The sequence below is a fragment of the Pipistrellus hanaki genome, assembly GCF_964339955.1.
Source record: "Pipistrellus hanaki genome assembly, chromosome: 3".
In the NCBI taxonomy this organism is placed as follows: domain Eukaryota; kingdom Metazoa; phylum Chordata; class Mammalia; order Chiroptera; family Vespertilionidae; genus Pipistrellus; species Pipistrellus hanaki.
The window spans coordinates 187,367,029-187,389,664 of record NC_140505.1 but is presented as its reverse complement, the minus strand read 5'-3'; the positions used below and the strand labels follow the sequence as shown (position 1 = coordinate 187,389,664).

Sequence of the window (22,636 nt, the reverse complement as noted above, 5' to 3'; positions counted from 1 at the left end):
AAACATCGATGAGAGAGAGTCATCGATCAGCTGCCTCCTGCATCCCCCCCGCCCCCCACCGGGGATGTTCCTGCAGCCAAGGTACATGCCCTTCACCGGAATCGAACCCAGGACCTTTCAGTCCGCAGGCCGACGCTCTATCCACTGAGCCGCACCGGTTTCGGCTGTGTCCTTATTTAGATTCCGCAGAGTGTCCTTCGCCCGATAGTGCGTTCCCTGAGCCCGGTGCCTGGTGTCCTTCAGGTGAGGTTAGCCACCGCGCTGGACAGCGCTGGCCTCTGCTGGTTTTAAGCCACAGAGCCAGTGTGTGTGTGTGTGTGGGGGGGGGGGGGGGGTTCGGAGGACAGTTCCTGTCTCTCTCATCAGCGGCACCTGTGGGCCCCGCGTGCCCGGCTCTCAGCCCCCCGCCCCTCCCCCAGGGCTCCTGCGGCTGGCGGCCAGGCAGCCGGTCTGGGAATGCGGGCCGCCTGGGGCTCTGGCTGGCTCTCCTCTCTCTCCCCGCGCCCCTCCCAGGGCAGTGTGTCCCCAGCCCCTGTAGGCAGCCCAGCCCCGGGCTCTGTGACCTCAGGCTCAGGGGCTCCTCCCTCACAGCCCCCTGGAGGCCCGGAGCCGGCCTGGCGGCCATCACAGCCGTGCTCCCCGCCTCTGTCCTCTGCGCCCGCTCCCTCTGCGGGGAGACACCCTGAACCTCACAAACAAAGGCTTTGGTGGGGCAGGGACGGCACTCCCTTCTTTACGGCGGATCCGATTTCAGCGCCGACTCCTGACTCCTGACTCCTGACAGGGCAACTCCAGTGCGCTGCTGGAGCTGGGAGCAGGGGGGAGCTGGGAGCAGGGGGGGAGCTGGGAGCAGGAGGGAGCTGGGAGCAGGGGGGGAGCTGGGAGCAGGGGGGGGAGCTGGGAGCAGGGGGGGAGCTGGGAGCAGGGGGGGAGCTGGGGGGGAGCTGGGAGCAGGGGGGGAGCTGGGGGGGAGCTGGGAGCAGGGGGGAGCTGGGGGGAGCTGGGAGCAGGGGGGGAGCTGGGGGGAGCTGGGAGCAGGGGGAGCTGGGGGGAGCTGGGAGCAGGGGGGGAGCTGGGAGCAGGGGGAGCTGGGAGCAGGGGGAGGGCTGGGAGAGGGGGGGAGCTGGGGGGGAGCTGGGAGGCGGGGGGGAGCTGGGGGCAGGGGGAGCTGGGAGAGGGGGGGAGCTGGGAGAGGGGGGGAGCTGGGGGGAGCTGGGAGGCGGGAGGAGCTGGGAGCAGGGGGAACTGGGAGCAGGGGCGTGAGCTGGGAGCAGGGGGGGAGCTGGGGGGGAGCTGGGAGCAGGGGGGGAGCTGGGAGCAGGGGGAGCTGGGAGCAGGGGGGGAGCTGGGAGCAGGGGGGGAGCTGGGAGCAGGGGGAGCTGGGAGCAGGGGGGGGAGCTGGGAGCAGGGGGGAGCTGGGAGCAGGGGGGGGGAGCTTGGAGCAGGGGGGGAGCTGGGAGCAGGGGGAGCTGGGAGCAGGGGGAGCTGGGAGCAGGGGGGAGCTGGGAGTGTTATGCCCAGACTTCGTGATCCCCCAAGGACCACCAGGGAGCCAAGTCCGATGCAATAAATAAAAGAGCCTTCACCATGCTAGCATGTGCTCCTCCCACCCACGCCGGCAGCATGGCGGAAGAGAGCGAATTTCTCCCAGTCCAGGGGTTTTGAGGGCCAGGGATAACTCCGCCCTGCGGGGTGGAGTCGGGAGCTCATCCTTGCCCCGCCCTGCCCTCTCATTCCCCCCTTGTCTAATGTGCCTAGTCAAATCATTGACTCAGCCTACTTCCTTTCAGCATAAACAACAAATACAGTTATCAAGACCCTTAGTACCACAGTTCCCATCAGTATTGTCCTCACTGAAGTCCAGTTCCTCTCCTGCAGGCACCAGTTCTCCTCCTGGCCTGTAGTTGCCAGGATCCAGGCCATGCAGCTGGGAGTCATGTAGTCAGGTCTGGGTGCCATCTACTTCAACAGCAGTGGGCGTGCTCAGGATAACAGTGCAGCATCCCTTTGAGTCCTTGGGTAGTGAATTTCTTTACCCACATTGTGTTCCAGGGCTACAGGGTCTGCGGTGGGCACTGGCAGTGCATCTGGAACAAGCAAACTGCAGAGCCTGTAAGAACTTGAGTAAGAAAATGGTTACCATACATGATCCCCTCCCAAAAAGGGGAAACTTGTCCCAGTAAGGGGTACACCTGGCCCTCAAGAGGGCAAAGGACAGGGGGTTGGTCCAATTTTCACCGATTCTAAGACACATTTAGTTAAACCCCCTTCCTCCCGAGTCGCACCTACCTGTCCTAAGGCTAGAGCCATTCTCTGAGATACCTTAGCTACCAAGGTGGGGCTGTTATCTGACAGTGGTGTATACCTCAACCTAATCTGAAGTGTCTATAAAAACTAGACCTTAATGCTGGTGGTTTAATCTCTGAAATCCACCTATCAATGCTCTCCTGGGGAGGTTCCCTGGGACCTGAATTCCCAGGGGGGATCCCCTTACCTTGCTTAGCATTTACCTGTGCACAGACAGTACTTCTAGCAACTCTGCCTCACAGAAGTTCAGAAGTTGGTGACACTTAACCTGGTGTCACCGGGCAACTCTGACCTAGAGCCTCTGGGACCAACAGTCTTGTCATCTGAAGGGTCCATCAACCATCTGGTCCTTCAGTGGCTTGCTTCTGTTCAGTCAATTCCTTCTGGCTGCAGTTGGTAACCCTCTTTCCTCTGTGGATGGCACAGTGTCTCCATCAAAGGGCCTGGATTAAGGCCAAAAGTTCTGGAACTGTGCCCAAATGGTGTGGTCCAAGGTGACTACCACTGCCCCTGCATATCAGGTCCCATCCTGAACGTAACTGCTCCCATTCGTGAACAGTACCTTGTCATCTGTTACCTCTGTGCAGTCATGAATGGGTTCTCTCATCATCATCTGGAAGCAGGCCGGCAGGGTTGATGGTCAGAGTCTTATGAATCCAGACATAGGGCTGGTCCAGGAGAAAAGCCTGACCCATCTAGGTTAGCTCCTGGTCCAGAGTCCGCTTATCTGCCTCCTTCCTTCACCAGCAATGCTGTGGTGGCCACTGCCTGGGAGCATGCTGGCCACCCTGCTGCCACAGGGTCCAATCTCTTAGACAGATAGGCAACAGGTCTCTTCCAGGGACCTAGAGTCTGAATGAGAACCCCTTTGGCAATGCCTCTTACCTCACTCACGTAGAGGTGGAAGGGCTCCGCGTCGTCCAGCAAGGCTAGGGTAGCTGCTGAGATGAGAGCCTTCTGTAGCTCCTCAAAGACCCATTGTTCCACTTTGGATCAGTTCAACAGCTGCATTCCCTCAGTACGTGTTCCTTCCGAGGACCACAGTCCTTCTTGATGTCCAAGGAAAACAGGCAATTTGTCCGGTGGCTTCCTGGGCTGATGTACGGGTCCTATTGGCTCTCTCAAGACTAAATAGGGTGCCCCAATGCCCATCAGGAAACTAACAGGCTTGCCTCGCCTAGCTAACCTGCCAGGACATAATCTTTATAATTTTTATAAAAATTTTATCTTCCAAAAATACATAACCATGCCTCAAATTTTAAAGAAAAGGCAAGGGAGGAGGGAGCAGGTCCAGTACCTGTTCCCAGGCCTCTAACAGCTTGAATTTTAAAATGTCACATTTTTCCTACAGATACAGATCTATCTGCATTTCTAAGCCCCCTCTACTCCCCCCCGCAGAACATCGGTGAAAATTGTCCAAGCAGTCTTGGGAGGTTAAATCATACAAATAATTGTTTTCACATTGTTTTAACACAATTCTAAATAAATTATAAACCTTTGTGATGAAGTCTACTCAAACCTATAAAGTAGATACACATGATTGAAATTAAAAACGATTCCCAAAGTTTAAACAAAATACAAGATGCAGGTACAAGCCCAAATTCAACAGCAATGGCATATGAGAAAAGCAAAACAAAACAAATCAAATATAAAAGTTTCATGTTACATTAAACATTACTTCAGAAAAACTGACTTAAAATAATTTTTTAAGTGTAAGCATTACATACTTTTTCATCTGACAAATGAGAATAAATCAACCCTTGAGATTTTTGATCATTATTGCTTATTCTTAACACATATAATAGTTTAGTCTGCCATATTCTAGGCATCTAGTTACTGCAATTAACTTTTCCTAATTCAATTTATACTTTGAGCTTTTAAAGCTGGCAAGTCAAATATATTTGGCAGTTTTTTTAGATTAATAATATTACATTTCTAATACATCCTGCTTATTTAGGGTAAAGTTTCAGCAACAGATCTAATCATACAGTTTTTTCAGATCTCAAAATTTTTTTTCTGAAGTTCAAACAAAGCACTGAATAATCTCTTTGTAGGAGAGCTAATAGTCTTGCGCTCTCCGGCCTCCCCTAGACCTCTCCACACCAGAGGTAGTTTACTAGGATTTAAGACAATGTCAGGAAATCATAGGTCAATCACAATTCATACTTAAGTAGCTATATAACTCTGCTTAGTTGATACCAATGACAAGGAAGAGGAACCATTGTGGGCTTCTTCACCACCAATTACCTGCCATTCCCTGCTGCTGGAGCAGCATTCAAATGCAAATGAACACATTCTTTACCTGAAGCCTCTCCGCCATCATCGTCTAGTTTCTGCCTCAAGGCTGGGAATTTCAAAAGCTGCTTACAATGACTTGGGAAACTAGTTTTAATTTATCTCTCGGTTATCTTCACCATTTTTAAACCTCATTCTGGCTCATTCTGTACACAGAAAAGTTTTAAGCACAGCCCAAAACTATGCGCACTCGTTTTGAATTGGCCTTTTCACTTTACTGAGCACAGAGATTCGCCCTTGAGCTCTTCTCCAGTACCCGATGTCGCCAGGGACCAGATGCCTCCATGCCCGCCCAGGCCACCAGAGCCCAGGCCCCCGGAGCGAGGCTGCTGCCACTGCAGCCCCAGCCACGCTACTCAGGCGGCCCCCAGAGAGAAAGCGCGGGTCGCCCCAGCGGCTTCCCGGCCCCATTTCCCCTTCTCTGGGCAGCCAGCAAATTAACCCAGGTGCCTGCTCCCTGAGCCAGGCCACCACTGCCCAGCCGCGCTCCACCGCACAGACTGAGCCCCGCGGGAGCACCCCCTCCGACCCAACGCCGCCAGGGGACCCCCCCGCACCGCCACGCCGGCCACACTTCACCGGCTCCATCCTGGGGCGCCATGTCGCCCACAGATACCAAACTCAGACCTGGGAAAGGCTCACTTTCCGCAGGTGAGGCAACGGCTCACGCCGCTCACCTCGTCCTGGAGAGGATTCATTCCTCTCCCCATGAGGGTCCCTCTAGGGCCCTCCAGGGAGGTCAGAACGTCTTCTGATCCTCCTGCCCGTAGCTTTCATGGTGCGTCCACCAGGCGTCTTCGGGCATCAATTCCATGAGGGGTTTTACGTCCCTCCAGAGCGCTCACACACCTACCGCGGCCAGTCAGACTCTCCGGATTGGGGTCCCTCATGGTCCTGGGTGGGGATCCCGGACGAGCCCCCATATGTTATGCCCAGACTTCGTGATCCCCCAAGGACCACCAGGGAGCCAAGTCCGATGCAATAAACAAAAGAGCCTTCACCATGCTAGCATGTGCTCCTCCCACCCACGCCGGCAGCATGGCGGAAGAGAGCGAATTTCTCCCAGTCCAGGGGTTTTGAGGGCCAGGGATAACTCCGCCCTGCGGGGTGGAGTCGGGAGCTCATCCTTGCCCCGCCCTGCCCTCTCAGGAGCAGGGGGGGAGCTGGGAGCAGGGGGAGCTGGGAGCAGGGGGGGAGCTGGGAGCAGGGGGGAGCTGGGGGGTGGAGCTGGGAGCAGGGGGGGAGCTGGGAGCAGGGGGAGCTGGGAGCAGGGGGGGAGCTGGGAGCAGGGGGAGCTGGGAGCAGGGGGAGCTGGGAGCAGGGGGGGAGCTGGGAGCAGGGGGGGAGCTGGGAGCAGGGGGAGCTGGGAGCAGGGGGGAGCTGGGAGCAGGGGGGAGCTGGGGGGGGGGGAGCTGGGAGCAGGGGGGGAGGAGGCCGCCAGGGCCCAGGCTGGAGCTCAGCACCCCGGCCCAGCCTCTCCGTGGTGGAGCAGGGCCAGGAACCTCCATCGCACCTGCTTCCCAGGCCACCGGCCGGAGCAGGACTGGCCGGCCCTGTGCGCAGGAAGAAGGCTGGGGTTCCTTCCCGCAGAGACCAGAGGGGGTGCAGCGGGCCAGAGGCCTCCTCAGGGGAAGCCCTGGGTGTGACCCTTTCCGAGAAGCCGCCTGCCTTCCTTCCTTCCCTCCTTTTCCTTCCCTCCGTCTTCCTTCCTCCCTCCCTCCCTCCTTCCTCCTTCCACCCTCCCTCCTTCCTTTTTCCTCCCTCCCTCTCTCCCTCCCTCCCTCCTTTTTCCTTCTTTCCTTCCTTCCTTCCTCCCTCCCTCCCTCCTTCCTCCGTCCTCCCTCCCTCCTTCCTTCCTCCTCTCTCCCTCTCTCCCTCCCTCCCTCCTTCTTCCTTCCTTCCTTCCTTCCTTCCTTCCTTCCTTCCTTCCTTCCTTCCTTCCTTCCTTCCCTTGTTCAGTGCTGGGCTTGACCACACCTGGGCCCGCCCTCGGGGAGCTCCCGGTCAGTGGGACCAGGAGAGGGGAAAGCAGACCACGTTCCCGCTGTGAAATCAGGGTCCCAGGCGGCGGGGAGGGGCAGGCAGGCAGGCCCTCTGCCGCCCCCAGAGGGAGACAGGGCTGGGGCTTTGAGCCTCAGCCCAGGGGCTCCCAGGACGGCCGCCCCGGCCACACACCCTCCAGGCAGGGGGGCTCTGGCAGAGGAGGTGCGGCCTCAGGCGCGGCTCCCAGGCTGCAGCCTGCTGGGCGAGTTACCCTGAGGACCGAGCGGACCTGTGACACAGCGGTGACTGCCTGTGTACCTGCGCACAGGATGGGCACAGTATGCGCCCTAGAAGCCCTGGCCGGCCGCTCAGCGGTCAGAGCAGCCGCTCTCAGACCGAAGGGTCCCAGGTCCGATTGGTACCTCCTTGGCAGGTCCCCCAGTTAGAGGTGCGTGCGGCTGACAACCATGGATGTGTCTCTCTCCCCCTCCTTCCTCCCACTGTCTCTGGGGACCAATGGGGAAAATGTCCTCGGATGAGGATTTTTAAAAAAGCACTAGCCTGGCCGGTGTGGCTCAGTGGTTGAGCGTAGACCTATCAACCAAGAGGTCATGGTTCAATTCAAGGTCGGGGCACATGCCCAGGGTTCGGGCTCAATCCCCAGTGTGGGACGTGCAGGAGGCAGCCAATCAATGATTCTCTCTCATTAGGGATGTTTTTATCCTCTCTCCTCTCCCTTCATCTCTGAAATAACTGTGTATATATATATATATTTAAGTGCTATAAAAGATTAAAAGGATGATTTGCCTGTACTCCCCTGACTGGATCCTGGGGCTGGAGGTCGCCCTGGGGGGTCGGTGAGCGTGAAGGCTAAGCCGTCCCTGTCCCAGTGGTCAACACTGGCCACGGAGGCTGCATCCGTTTATTTTTCTATTTTAATGTATTTTTATTGAGTTCAGGGAGGAAGGGAGAGGGAGAGAGAGAGACACACATCAGTGATGAGAGAGAATCATGGATCGGCTGCCTCCTGCACGCCCCCGACTGGGAATCGAGCCCAGGCCTGTGCCCTGACTGGGAACGGAACTGTGACCTCCTGGTTCATGGGTCGACACTCAACCCCTGAGCCATGCGGCCGGGCTAGCACTTTTAAAAAATTCTCACCCCAGGACATTTTCCCATTGATTTCCAGAGAGAGTGGAAGGGAGGACAGCGGAGGGGGAGGGAGAGACACATGGATTGGTTGGCTGCCGCTGGTCTGGGGGGCAATAGGAGCAGCGTCTCCCATGGCAACGGGTTCTGGGGTCCCCCTCCCCAAGGACCAGCCTCGGGCTCTGCTCCCGCGGTGTCTTTCCGGAAGGATGCGGTGGCCCCTGTTGGTCTGCTCCTGGTCCTCGCCTTGGCTTTGCCCTGAGCAGCCAAGGCCTCTTGCCCTGCCCTCTGCCCTGCCCTCTGCCATGGAGAGCCATCTGTGCCCGGGCCCGCGGTCCCCCCGGAGGGAGCGTGCGGAGGCCGCACTGGCCTCGGCCGCACTTCCCTCGGACTTCCTGGGGTTCCCCTTTCTCCTGGGGTTCCCCTTCTTACTTCTGCTCCGCCCGCTTCCTGTTCCCGCTCCGGCAGCTTCTGGCCACGGGCTCAGGAACCACCTGGCGCTCCGTCACCCTCCGGCCCTGCTCGCTCCGGACCGAACCCGCAGGGAAAACACGTCTGAGATTCTGTGCGAAGAGAAAGGAAATGCAGGCCCCAGCGGCCAACCAGGCTGCTCTCCGCCCCAGGACTGACCTTAAACCCGTGGTCAGCAGACAGCTCGCACGCCACACGCGGCTCTCTGGCCCCTGGAGGGTGGCTCTTCCACAGAACACAACGGCCTGGGGGAGTCTATTTTGAAGAAGTGGCGTTAAAAGAAGTTTAGGTTTTAAAAATTTGACTCTCCAAAGAAATTTCAATTGTCCTGTGGATATTCGACTCTGTTGGCTAATGAGTTTGCCCACCGCTGCCCTAAACCAATCAGCCTGGAATTTCTGGATCAACTACCTTGCCTCCCCCCCCACACACACACACCCTCCAGTAATCTTCCTAAGACCCTTCCCCCTCCCCCTCAGGACCGGTGCCTGCCTGGGCAGCCCTCCTTCTCTGTGGCTGACACCTTTCTCACCTCCCTCCCCCAGGGTCTGCCTCTAAAGTCCCCCAGTTTGTACAGCTCCTTGGGCCCTTCCTGTTTCTAGACAGAATGTTCCTTTTCTGTCCCACCTCCAGGGCAGGCCTGGGGCGGGGGCGGGGGCGGGGCGGGCTGGGAGGATCAATGGGGGTAGGGGAGAGGGGAATATATGTAATACTTCCAATAACAGACTTACAGCCCGAGCCGGTGTGGCCCAGTGGATGGAGCTTGTCCTGTGGACCAAAGGGTCCCAGGTTCGATTCCGGTCAACGGCACATGCCTAGATTCTGGGCTCCATCCCCGATAGAGAGCGTGCAGGAGGCAGCCATTCTCTCATCGCCGATGTGCCATCTCTGCCTCTCTGAAAGATGAAATGGAGAAGGCGGGAGACCGGGGTGCCAGGACACAGGCTTGATTGAAGAGAAGGGCACCATTGCCGACTGCTTCCAGAGAGAGAGGGAGAGAGCGAGGGCCGGGGCCCATGTACTTTTAAGGGGAGGAGAGGGGACTGGGCTTAGGGCACACGCTGACTGGCGGTTTCCTGTAAGGCCTGGATGAGGGACCTAGGAACCTGGGAATCGGGGGCTCAGGGTGTTTGGCAGGTGCTGATGGGGGGTCAGTGCTCAGGAATGTCCCGCTGCAGGTGAAATTACATTTCAAAAAGAGAAGCTAATTTTACAAAATGATCATAAAGATTTATTAAAAAACAAAACAAAACAAGAACCACCTCTCCTTTGTTCCAAAACCCGCAGTGACAGGAATGCTGTTAAAGGCACACGCCCTCCAGGACGGGGATCCTCGGGGAGGAGACGCCCCTGGGACGGGGGAAGCCTAAGAGGCGAGCGCTGACCGCTGACCGCTGGCTGTGCAGGCAGAGTCCGGGGGCCGAGCCCAGGAGGGGGTTCCCGTGCCCTCACAGGCTCCCTCGGTCTCTGTCTTCATCCCTTCTTCTGAGAACACCCGCACACCGGATTAGGGCCCATCGGTGTGACTTCATTCTCCTTACCACCTCTTTAAGGCCCCTCCTTCAAACATAGCCACCCTCCGAGGAGGCGAGGGCTCCGACTCAGACAGCAAAATAAACTCCCAGAGTTTCTGTCACCCAGAAAGTGTTACACCCCCTCAAACAATTCTTGGGCTGAAACCGGTTTGGCTCAGTGGATAGAGCATCGGCCAGCGGACTGAAAGGTCCCAAGTTCGATTCCGGTCAAGGGCATGTGCATTGGTTGCAAGCACATCCCCAGTAGGGGGTGTGCAGGAGGCAGCTGGTCGATGTTTCTCTCTCTTCGATCTTTCTAACTATCCCTCTTCCTCTCTGTAAAAAATCAATAAAATATATTCTTAAAAAATGAAATAAAATAAAAAGGTGTCCATCAATAGAGATAAACAAGCTTGCCATGCAGCAGCCACACCCGGAGGCACTAGGCAGTAACACACGGGGCACGGGCGCCTGCCTGCCAGGTGTGGGGGAGCACGAGGTCACACACCGGCTTCTCTGCATCCGGCAAGGCAACTATGGATGTCCCGCCACCGGGACCTTCAGAAAACCGCCCTCCACATCCTTAACTCCCGGGGGCCCGGGTTTGGGAGACTTGGCTGCATGTTGTGTGAGGAAAACCTTGAGGTATATTGTTATATATTTTTAAATATATTTTATTGATTTTTTACAGAGAGAAAAAGAGAGAGATAGAGAATTAGAAACATTGATGAGAGAGAAACATCAATCAGCTGCCTCCTGCACAACCCCTACCGGGGATGTGCCTGCAACCAAGGTGCATGCCCTTGACCAGAATCGAACCCGGGACCGTTCAGTCCGCAGGCCGATGCTCTATCCACTGAGCCAAACTGGTTTTGGCTATTGATTTTTTTACAGAGAGAAAAGGAGAGGGATAGAAAGCTAGAAACATCGATGAGAGAGAAACATCCGACCAGCTGCCCTCTGCACACCCTCTACTGGGGATGTGCCCGCAACCACAGTACATGCCCTTGACTAGAATCGAACTGGGGACCCTTCAGTCCGTAGACGGATGCTCTATCTGTTACGCCCAGACTTCGTGATCCCCAAGGACCACCAGGGAGCCGAGTCCAATGCAATAAACAAAAGAGCCTTTTCCATGCTAGCATGGGCTCTTCCCACTCACGCCGACAGCATGGCAGAAGAGAGCACGAATTTCGCCAAGCCCTGGGGTTTTACTCCCGTGGTGATGTCACTGCTTTTGCTGACCCTGATTGGTTGGGTGAGGGCTAGGGTCCAGTTAATGGAGGATAACTCCGCCTTGCTCCACAGTGGAGTCAGGAGTTTATCCTCGCCCCGCCCTGCCCTCTCACTATCCACTGAGCCACACCGGTTTTGGCAATATATTTTAATTTTTTTAATGATCAAATGATGGGCTGACGGGCTGAGGGCTGGCGTGGGCAGACTGAAACGATAAGGCGTGTCTGAGAGAGCGGAGAGGTGAAACCCGAAAGATTGCTGGCCGGTGGGGGGATGTGAGGGAGGAGGGCCCAAGAGGGCTGATGGCACGGTGGGAACCAGCAGCTCCTGGCGGCTGCACCAGGCTCAGCGCAGGACGGAGGCCAGGCCACCATGCCCAAGGCCGCCTGTGCCGCTGGGCTCGGGGAGAGGACCCCCGCGAAGGGCCTGGAGACCCCCTGAGGGAGGGACGGGTTGAGAACCAGAGTCCCCTGAGGCTGACCAGTGGGAACAGGAGCCTGAGGACACGGAATGTTCCTGGTCAGCTGTCCAGTGCCACCGGGAAGTCAGAGCCTCAGCCTGCGAGCACCCAGGGTGCTGCTTCTCTCCGGAGATGGTGGTCCCTGAGGGCGCAGCCAGGGAACAGGGGTTTCCCTGAAGTGCCTCCATCTCCTCAGGAACCCAGCTTTCCCTGCGCTCCGACCTCCATCCCAAACGGGGAAGTGAATTCCTTTCCCCACGTAAACTGTAATCACAGGTTTCTCAAGGGCTGATGGAGAACAATACGGCCAGAACGTTTGTTGTCAAAACTCCCTGGAATGCCTCTCCAGCCTGAGTGCTCTATTTCTGCTCAGGAATTCGCTGGGCTTGTTTTGGTTTCTCCCCGGGGCTTGGCTGCTGGAATTCGGATCCCCTCTCTTTTGGGATAAATACTCTCCGGAGACGAGCTGAGGTCACCGGCCTGGATGTTTGACCTCCGACCTTGCTGGGAGCCGGGGCGCGGCGGCCTCTCCCCGGGGACGCCTCCTCCTGGGTGGCCGAGTTGGGCCTTTTCTGGTGAATCCTCCTCCTGGGCAGCCGAGGGGCCTCCGCTCTGTGGGCCTGAAGGAGCCTGGGCCACCGGCCGCTTGGTGCAGCCACCAGTGGCCATGAGTCCGTCCTTGTTTTCTGAGACACAGTTCCTGCTCCAGAGCACACCCCGCCCCCAGGCCCTCAGCACCCCTCAGTCCCCTGCCCAAGGCTCGAATTCAGCTCTTTGATTACACAGGCAAGGCCAACAGCCCCTGCCTTTGTGTTTGCTTGTTTGATAATCCTCACCCCAGGGTATGGTTTCCATTGATTTTAGAGAGAGTGGAAGGGAGGGGGAAGAGGGAGAGAGACAGAAGCATCCACGGGAGAGAGATACTGTTGTGGGGTCGAAATCTGGGTTCAAAATAAGACCACCGGAGGCTGATGATTAATTTAAAAAGCAGGCAAGGATTTATCGAAATTACTGGCCAGGACAGCCACGAGAGCACCACACGCAGGTGGTCTCCACACTGTTTCAGGGGTTGGCAGTCCCTTTTAAAGGTTCAAACCACAGGAATTTTCCTTTGTTCTAAATTCTAAATCCTAAAGACTAAATTCTAAAGACTGGGGACAGCCCGCAGGGTCGGTTCCCAGTCACGTCCTGCTGGACATTGGAATGTGGCCCTATCTTGCGATAGCGATAACACAGAAGCAGAGCTCAGCGGTTAGTCTCTAAGGTTATCTACAGTTTCTATCCCTGAAGCTACTGAGTCAGTGGGAATCAATCTCATGTGGTCCTGGTCCCAGCCAAGGGAAAATTGCCTTAGCCTAACAGGGCCGAGGATCCAACCTGCAGCCCAGGTACATGCCCTGAGCTGGAAGCAGCCCGGGGCCTCACCGGTGAGAGGTGTGGACAAGGAACCCGGAAGACTGGAGACCTTGAAGCTCTGAAAGGTCAGAGCTCTGCACCCACCATTTAGTGGAGACAACGGTAGCTGAAGCAGCCTCCACCTTTTAGTTTTATGTAAACCCTTGCTGATTGGCTATCATTGGAATTGCCTGCCTAAGGGCTATGGGTGTATCCTATAATCTTAATGAAAGGGATAGCAAGGCCAGAGCTGGGTGGAGTCCTTCCCCTGGAGTTAGGCTCCCCCTCAGCCTCCAACATTCCCAAATGCATACTTTCTTGTCTCTTTTTCATTTGTGTGCGGCCTCCTCCACAGCCGGAACCTGAACCATGCGAGATGTGGGGGAGACACTCACAGCCCTTGACCAGGAATCAAACCCGAGACCCTTCAGGTGACTCTAATCACTGATCCATACCAGCCAGGGCTCTACTTTGTTAATAACAATAAAAGAAGCAAAACACACCCTCCCATGGATTAAGGTCAATAAAAATTCAAACGAATCACATGACAGTCATCTTTCTTATATTACAATTCTTCGAATGCTTCACGAACACTCTTCTGAGTTTCCTTATAGCCATCACCTTTCACCGAGTGAATCTGTTCACACCAACTGCCATTATTGCAACGTCTGGTTTTTGAAGCGCACATCGTCCTACTTGGCCAGCCTTAGGGGACTTCCCGTGGCCCCTGTCTCTCCTCTGCTCCCCTAAACGTTCAGGGCGCCTCCCTTCCGGGCCTCGTCTTCCTCGTTTGCTCCGAGGAATCCTCCTTTCGAGGAAGGAGAAGGCCGAGGAAGGAGAAGGCCGTGGGATGCTCAGAGCCTCCAGGTGGAGGTGGGGCCGAGGTGGCTGGCTTGTGGGCCGCACCCCCAGAAGCTCTCTGAGTCGGTAAGGTCTGGAGTTTGCAGTTCTTTCAGCGTGTGGTTTTGTGACACAGGTTAACAATGCCGTCATTAACAATGAGTGACAGGATCTGGGCCGGCGAGCAGGTCACTGTGACACCGGCCAGGTCTGTGGGCTCAGGAGGAGCAGGAAGCGGGGGTGGGGGTACTGGGAAGAGAAGGATCAGAGCAGCAGAGGAGGTGGCTCCTTCTAAAGGGAGGGAGAGTCAGAGGTCACGATGGGGGAGTGGGGTGCTTTTCTTGTTTTGTCTTCCTTATGCAGGGGGCGGGCCGCTCTTATGGGCGAGGCCGGATGCATCCGGAAGTGTCCGGAGGGCTCTTCCCTGCGGAGGGAAAAAAATCTAGTTCATCTGGTAAACCGAGCCCGGGCCCCTCAGGCAGCCCCTGCCCGCACAGAGGCTCCTGGTGAGAACCAGGAAGCTCTAATGTGCACACCCCACTCCTCCTCCGGGAGGAAGACCCAGGGCCCATGCCATGGGAGGAAGGACACGTCCGTCCCCCAGACTTCTACGGAAGGCCAGTTTACAGATGGGTAAACTGAGGCCAGAGCAGGCCTCTTCCTCCATGCTTCCTTCCCCACACCGTCCCCAACAGCCAGGCCAGGTCCGACAGGAAGGGGTTTGGCCTCCGGGTCTGCTGAGGACTCAGGGTCAGGTAAACTGGAATTCCCGGCCCGGGGGCTTGGGCGAGCCCCTGCGGGGGGCCGGCTGGGAGGCAGTTCCGCTGGGAGAGCCGGAGAGCTGGTGGGGCTGGCACAGCCCGGGTGCCCCCAGGAGAAAGCCGCCTCCTTCTCAGGTCTCTTCTCCCCTCGGCCGACGGCTGGAGGTCCAGGGCGAGTGGCTGCCGCGGTGACCTGCGGCCCTCCTCCCCGCTGGGGACTCCGGCTTCACAGGAGGAGAGGGAGGAGGGCGCAGCCTCCGGCAGGGCCGGGACCCCAGAGCCCGAGAGCACCGCTCTGTTCTCATTTCTCCTCTTTAAAAAATTATTAAAAAATCGATTGGGGGGGGGCAATGTTAAAATATGTACACAGATAATAATTTAATAATAAAAAAATTGGTTGAAAGGAGAGGGAGAGATAGAAACATCTGTAATGAGAATCATTGGCTGCCTCCTGCACACCCCACAGTGGGGATCCAGCCCAAAACTGGGGCATCTGCCGGATTGGGAATCGCACTCAGACCTCCCGGTTCATAGGGCGCCGGAACCGATCCCTGTCCCACCAGAAAGGTGCGGAGCAGGAAGGCGTCACCCGGGGAAGCTCTGAAAGGTCGGAGCCAGTCACCCACTGCTCAGTGCAGACTGGGCAGCTGGAGCAGCCTCCACCTGTCAGTTTTACGTCGGTCCTTGCTGATTGGCTATTATTGGCATCGCCTGCCTCAGGGATATGGGTGTATCCCACAATCTTCATAGAAGGGATTGCCCGGCCAGAGCGGGTGGAGTCCTCTCTGACCCCCAGCTCCCAAGTTAATGCTTTTCTGGACTCTCATGTGTGTGCGGCCTCCTCCAGAGCCCGGTCCCTGAGCCACGCGGGACGTGAAAGGCCCCACGGTAGGTGACCCTCCGCCACCGAGCGGCGCGGCGCCGTGGTGTCATCTCTCTGTGGCCTTCTACGCAGGCGTCGTGGCCGGGGTGCTCCCGGGGGCAGTAAGGCAAAGCTCCCTTTTCAAACACGTTCATGGAACGAAAAAGCCGCCGTAAGGCAAAGGCCCCGTGAGCTCCGCCAAAGCGCAGTTTGTTCGGTTTATTCTGCCTCACGTGTTTGCTGGAGCCGCCGCTCCGCTCCAGACCCTGTTCCGGGAGGAGTCCCCGCAGGGAGCACGCCGCGGGCCCCTGCCCCTCGGGCTCACAGGCCAGCGCGGGAGACAGGCGAGAGGATACATGCGTGGCCGAGCCGTGGAGCAGTCGTGGGGGCGATGGGTGTGGGGGAGGGGGGAGGGGTGTGTGGGAGGGGGAGGGGTGTGTGGGAGGGGCGATGGGTGTGTGGGAGGGGCGATGGGTGTGTGGGAGGGGCGATGGGTGTATGGGGAGGGGTGATGGGTGTGTGGGAGGGGCGATGGGTGTGTGGGAGGGGAAGGGGTGTGTGGGAGGGGGCGATGGGTGTGTGGGAGGGGGAGGGGTGTGTGGGAGGGGGAGGGGTGTGTGGGAGGGGCGATGGGTGTGTGGGAGGGGCGATGGGTGTGTGGGAGGGGAAGGGGTGTGTGGGAGGGGGCGATGGGTGTGTGGGAGGGGGAGGGGTGTGTGGGAGGGGGTGATGGGTTTGTGGGAGGGGCGATGGGTGTGTGGGAGGGGGAGGGGTGTGTGGGAGGGGGTGATGGGTTTGTGGGAGGGGCGATGGGTGTGTGGGAGGGGGAGGGGTGTGTGGGAGGGGGCGATGGGTGTGTGGGAGGGGCGATGGGTGTGTGGGGAGGGGGGAGGGGTGTGTGGGGAGGGGCGATGGGTGTGTGGGAGGGGCGATGGGTGTGTGGGGAGGGGCGATGGGTGTGTGGGAGGGGCGATGGGTGTGTGGGAGGGGCGATGGGTGTGTGGGGAGGGGCGATGGGTGTGTGGGAGGGGTGATGGGTGTGTGGGAGGGGAAGGGGTGTGTGGGAGGGGCGATGGGTGTGTGGGGCGGGGCGATGTGTGTGTGTGGAGGGGCGATGGGTGTGGGGGAGGGAGAGCAGTCGTGGGGGCGATGGGTGTGGGGAGGGGGTGAGGGAAGGCCCGGAGGGAAGGCAGGCCGGGGGAGTGCAGGGAGCGTGTGTCCGGGTTGAAATGGGGCGACCAGAGGCGCTGACATGGACGCCTGCGCCTGGAGGAGGTGAGGGCGGGCGGGAGGGAGCCCTCCCTCTGGGTCTGGCAGGGCTGTCCAGGCCGGGGCGCCGGGGCGAGCCCGGAGGGGCTGAGAGCTGAGCGGAGCCGGCGGCGGGAGGAGGCCCGTGCGGCCGGGCGGCCGGGCGGTCGGGCGGTCGGGAGGAGAAGGAAGGGATGCGGTCGGAGGCATCGGAGCTCTGTGCTCCAGGAGGAGCGGCCGGTGGGGCTGGGGCGGCGGAGGGCAGGGACCTGACCTGGGCCCACACGCCCCCGTTGGTGCCATGTGGACGGGGCAGGGGCGCGGGAGAGGCAGGATTGCCCGCGAGAGCGCTGCCTGCACTCGGCCGGGGGAGGGTCTGAGGCTTGGACGGGGGAGTGAGGGGTGTGGCTGCCGGCCACGCGTGGCATCTCCTGGTCACATCTCCAAAGCGGGGGACCTCCGACAGCATGGGGGGGGGCGCTCGAAGGGGAGGGCCCACCGTGGAGCCAGGGAGGAGGAGGGGAGAAGGAGGGGAGGAGGAGGGGAGGAGGAGGAGGAGGAGGAGGAGGAGGAGGAGGAGGAGGAGGAGGAGGAGGAGGGCCCGTGTGTCTGAAGCCTCAGAGGAAGATGCTCCCGTGGCAGGTCCCTGGAGGTGTCCGTAGCCAGTGGCCGCCGCTGGGGCAGAGGGCGGTTTGGTGGAGAAGGGGGCCGTGGACAGAGCTGGATGGGGGGATGCAGGCCGGTGGAGGAGAGGGCCTCAGGCGGGCGGAGAGCCCCTCCGGCAGGACTCTGCCAGAAGGAAAGGAGAAGGCGCCGTGGCCCGGGGCTGGGCCGCCATCTAGGAACCCGCAGGTCAGGGTTAGATTCCTGGTCCGGACACAGGCCCGGGGATTGCAGGCTCCGACCCCAGGACGGGGCGGGCGGGAGGCGGCCATCAGGGATTCTCAGCATGGATGTTTCTCTTCCTCTCTCTGGAATCAATAAAAACTTTTCTTTAAAGGAGACAGCGAGGCCGCGGTAGCTGGCGGAGGGCGGAGGGGCGGGAAGAGGGGTCAGTCTCTCGGTTTTGGCTTTAGGGTGGGAGAGGGAGCAGGTGGAGGGCGGGGAGTGCCGGGCAGGGGCAGGACGCCGGCCGGGAGGAGCCGCGGGGAGGCCGGCCGGGTCCGGGGGATTCTCTTCGGTTCATTCAGCCAAAGGGCGATCCCGGGGCCCCCAGTACCAGGCCGCCCTGGGGCGGGGACGGCGACGGCGTGTCCGTGTCTCCGCGGCCGGAGGAGGGGCGGGAGGAGCGGGAGCGGAAGGACCGGGCGGCCGGGGGCGCGGGCGGGGTCCGGTGGTCAGGTCGCACCCCGGGCGGAGGTGCCAGGCGGCCCGGCCTCCGCCACGGACACGGCCCCTCCGGCCGCACGCCGTCCTCCGTGCTCCCGCCGGTGGAGCGGGAGAGGCTCACACCCGGAGCCGGAGCCGGAGCGCCCGCCGCTGCCCGCGGGCCGGCCGTCCAGCCCCGGCGGGGGCGGCGCTGACCACGCCCCGGGCGGGGCGGGCTCGGCTCCGGCTCGGGCTCCGGCTCCGCTCGGGCCGCGGGCGGGGCTCGCAGTCCTGCCGCCGCGGGAGCCGGAGGTACGGGGGCCGCGCGGGGAGCGTCCGGGGTCCGGGCCGCCTGGGTGCGCCCGGCCCGGCGGGGAGGGACCGAGGGCTCGGCCGCCGCCGGCCACCTGCTCCGGGGGACCCGGGGGGCGCCCCCCGCTGCGCCCCGAGTTCAGCGCGGCTGGCGGGGCCGGAGCCCAGCCCTTCTGGGAGCCCCCCCCCCCAGCGGCCCCACGGCGGACCGCGGCGGGAGCAGGGCGGGGGGGGGGGGGCCGGGGTCTGGGGCGCGGGAGGCCCGACCCCCGTGCGGCGGGAGCGGCCCCCGGGGCGGAGGTGCTGGGAGGACGGCCTCCGGGTGGGCGCCGGCCCGGGGGCCGCTGGACGCCGGGAGTCAGGCCTGGGCGCTGCCTCCACCCGGACCGCGAGGACCCTTCTCCGGGCCGCTTCTCCCGCTCCGGCCTCCGGAGGGAGGTCCAGGGACTGGCGCTGGGTGTGCGCGGGGCGCCCCCCTCCTCACTGCTGGGGAGGGCCTGGCCTCAGTTTCCCCTTCTGACCCCTGGGGTGGCACTCCCGCCGCCTTGCCAGCCTCAGTGAGCCTCTGGCCCCAAGAGGGTTAAAGCCACCTCCCTGGCGCCCACCGCTCCCAGGGGGACTCTCCTCGCCTCCCCCCTCCCCAGACCCCGAGGGGTGGCCCCCGCAGGCACCCAGGGCCTCACCCTCACCACCACCGCCTGGAGCACCACCTGGGTGGCCCTGGCTCTCCAGCTGCCCCAGGCTCCCTCTGCTCCCCTCCTCCCTAAGGGGGAGCACCCGGCCAGCTGCTGGAGCAGGGCCCAGGCTGGCCAGGCCTGCACCCTCCGCGCTCACGCCTGCACTCGGGGTTCCCACTGCTGAGACCCCCCCCCCCAAAAAAAAGGGAGCCCCGTCAGGCCCCAACACAAAGGGAAGAAAGGGCGGGTCCGAGGGAGCCCTCGCTGCTGTTCTGTCCTCCCGAGCCAGGCGCCTGCCCTGCTTGTCTGTGTCAGAGGACAAACTCCCAAACGAAACTTCTTCTTTTCTTTTTAAATATGTTTTTATTGATTTCAGAGAAAAATGGAGAGGGAGAGTCAGAAACATCCATGATGAGAGAGAACCACTGATTGGCTGCCTCCTGCATGCCCCCTACTGGGGATGGAACCCCCAACTCAGGCACGTGCCCTTGATTGGGATCGAACCCGGGACCCTTCAGTCCACAGGCTGACGCTCTGTCCGCTGAGCCAAACCAGCTAGGGCCCCAGTGAATCTTATTAGAAACATGTTTTGTTTTGAAGCCTTCTACCCTGTCTCCCCGAAAATAAGACAGTGTCTTATATTAATTTTTCTCCCAAAGTTGCGCTAGGTCTTATTTTCAGGGGATGTCTTATGTTTTCATGCGCTGGGTCTTATTTTCGGAGGATGTCTTATTTTGGGGAAACACGGGTAGCTGCCTGGGTTGCGGGGCTGAGCCGGATGAGTGTGTGAGGGACCAGCCCCTTGTGTGGCAGGGTCTGCGTGCAGAGTCTCTCACGTGACTTGCAACATCAGGAGGTCGGGACCCACATCCCCACACCAGCCCTGCCTGGCAGCCCTGCCCCAGGCGCCCAGGCCTCAGAGGATGTAAGTGCCCCCGCCTCCCGGGTCTGTGCTGGGACCTGTCGGGGCGAGAGGAGGTGGCTGCCTGGGACATTGGCCGCCAGACCGGGAGAAGGGACGGAAACATGGCCCCAGCCGGTTTGGCTCAGCGGTCGGCCTGCAGACTAGAAGGCCCCGGGTTCGATTCTGGTCGAGGGCACATGCCCAGGTGCAGGTTGTATCCCCAGTAGGAAGTGTGCAGGAGGAAGCCGATCAGTGATTCTCTCTCAATACTGATGTCCCCCCCCTTTTCTCCCTCTCCTCCCTTCCTCTCTGAAACTAATAAAAATATATTCTTTTAAAAAGGAAGCTTGAGATGTGAAAAAGCCCCACCCCACCCCCAGCTGCTGCCCCTCCGGTTCTGTCTCCTGCGGGCGGGCGGGCGGGGCGGGGTGGGCTGCGCCTGGGACCTGTCCTCCTGGGACCTGTCCTCCTGGGACCTGTCCTCCTGGGACCTGTCCTCCTGGGACCTGTCCTCCTGGGACCTGTCCGGAGCTCTGCCCTGTGTCTGGAATGCACTTCCTCCCCACCCGTGTGCGCCCGGGGTGCCCGCCCAGCCATCCTGTGTGCTGGAAGGAATGAAGCAGAAGCAGCAGGAAGACACGCTGCCTGTTTGCATCCCTCAGAGGGAAGGATGGTTACAATGCGCCCCTTTGCCGGACACTTTTTGACATCTATAGATGTTTCAAACTCTATAGATGTTTCAAACTCCTCACCTCTCAACAGGGCTGTATCTTCCAACACTTCCCTGTCGTTACACCCTGTCCAGCTAACGGCCGCCGGGGTGGCGCTTTCAGGTCGGTGCTGGCACTGCGGTGCCGAGTGCTCAGGCTGCTGGCTGTGCGGCCCCGGCCCGGGAGGCCCTGGGAGGGCTGCTGGAGCCGCTGGCTCTCCGGAGGCCGCACTTCGGGCCGGAGTGCGTCTCGTCACTTCCTAGGGACGGAGTTCTGGGAACGCAGGACCCTGTCTCGGGGGGTCCCTGTCCCCTCGCTGGGGTGGTCAGCGAGGTCCTTGCCTCTGTCTCCCCGGCCCACAGCTCCCCCAGGGTGTGGTTTAGCTTTTACTGTGCGGCGGCTGCGTGCTTAAGGAGCAGTTTCGCCTTTGGTTTACGTGATCTGGGTGTGTGCTGTGTGACAAAGGAGACACTGGTGTGTGAGGGGCAAGGGCCTGAGGGGTCTGCTGAGGAGGAGGGCAGGTGCACAGACCGAGGGCCCAGGCGGTGCGGGGAGGGGGGAGGGGGGAGGGGCTGGCCCCGGTCTGGAGGGACCTGAGCTGGTGAGGACAGGAGGCGGGACTAGGAGGGCACCTTGTGAATGGGGGGCTGGAGGACCCTTATGAGATGGCTTTGATCTTCCTGGAGAGGAGGCGGAAAGCGTCAGAGAGGCTTCTGGAACCGAGTCCCAGCTCCCTGTGCTGTCTGCTGGCCCAGTCCCCTGAGCCCTCCCTGCTCCCTGGGAAGCAGCAGGTGTTACGGCCCCTTTGACAGATTCGGGGGGGGGGGGGGGAGCCCTGGTTCAGGGCCAGGCAGCTGGTGAGTGGCAGGGCTGGCGCCCTTGAGAACCTTCCTCCGGCCTCCATGCCTGTGGCTATGGGACGCGCACCCGCCTTCCCTGCCTGCAGCTGGCGAGCCTGTCCCTTCCCCTCCTCCGGCCTTGTCTTCTTTCTGACGGCCCCCCGGGTGCAGGGCTTCCGGCAGAGCCGAGGGGACCCCGGGACTGGGAGAGCCCCCTTCCTCCCCAGGCAGGCGCCCGCACACCCTCCGGCGCCCGCTCTCCCCGCCAGTGGCTCCAGAGCCGCACGGCCCTCTCCGCACGCCCCTCCTGTGCCGTCCGAGCCGGCCAACACGGAGCCGGGGACAGGCCCGGGTCAGACAGGAAGCTGTCTCAGTCTGGGAGCCGCTGGCTTCGAAAGAGCAGGAGCCACTGGCCTGGTGTGGACACAGCGGGGAGAGGGCCCCCACCCCAGGTCGCTCCCTCCCACGGTCTCCAGGCAACCCCGGGGGGAGGGAGGCCTCCCGCCCTGAGCCCCAGCGAGGCCCGGACACCCCACTTCCTCACCTGGCCTGGCTCACACACACACACACACACACACACACACACTCTCACACACACACAGTGACACACACACAGAGAGACACACACGTACAGACACACACACACACACTCACACACACGCATACGCACACGCGCGCACACACTGAGACACACATAGACACACACGGACACAGACACACACACACTCACAGACACACACACAGACACACACACATACATACACACACAAACACACACCCACACCCCGCCGCCCTGTGCTGCGGTTCCCGAGTTAGAGGTGAGAAAGCGGGGACTCGGGTAAGTGCCCTTCTTTGTCACGAGGCCCCTCGGGCCCTCCCCGGTGCGGTCCCTGGTGACCCAGGCGGGGTCACAGGCAGACCCCCTGCCCTGGCAAAGGGGTTTGAGTCCCAGCGGCACCTCGGTTTCCGGGGCCGGTCGGGCCCATTGAGAGCTTTGGTGCAGGGAAACGGCGGTGACCAGTGCGGCGGGGAGCCCTTAGGGAACACGGCGTTGTTGGGTCACATAGCCCCACGCCTCCGGGGGCTTTCTGTGTGTGCGCAGTGTGTGTGCATGTGTGCATGTGTGTGCGTGCATGTGTGTGAGAGAGGGAGGGAGAGAGAGAGAGAACTCAGCCACCTGCCTCCCACCGGGTGAGAGGACGAGGCCCCCCACGGGAGAGGACGTGGCTTGCTAAGGCCTCCTGGCTCGGACCGGCCTCTAAACCCTGAAGGCCCTGTGCGCGGAGCTCCTGGGGAAGAGGCGCGAGGGCGGACGTGGCCGAGGTGCGCACCACGGTGTCGGCCGCAAACGCCCGGCGGCCGCAC

At 60.6% G+C, this 22,636-nt stretch overlaps 1 protein-coding gene across 2 annotated transcripts in view; it reads left to right on the top strand.

Annotated features, from left to right (window-relative positions):
• Positions 1 to 18,087: 18,087 nt before the first annotated feature.
• Positions 18,088 to 22,636, top strand: part of A4GALT (alpha 1,4-galactosyltransferase (P1PK blood group)) — a 28,613-nt gene continuing 24,064 nt past the window's right edge. Inside the window, exon 1 of one of the 2 annotated variants that reach the window (XM_084878166.1) lies at positions 18,088 to 18,141. The gene's annotated coding sequence lies outside the window, so the exon portion shown is untranslated. The remainder of the gene's footprint in view (positions 18,142 to 22,636) is intronic. The other variant, XM_084878167.1, reaches the window with a different exon arrangement.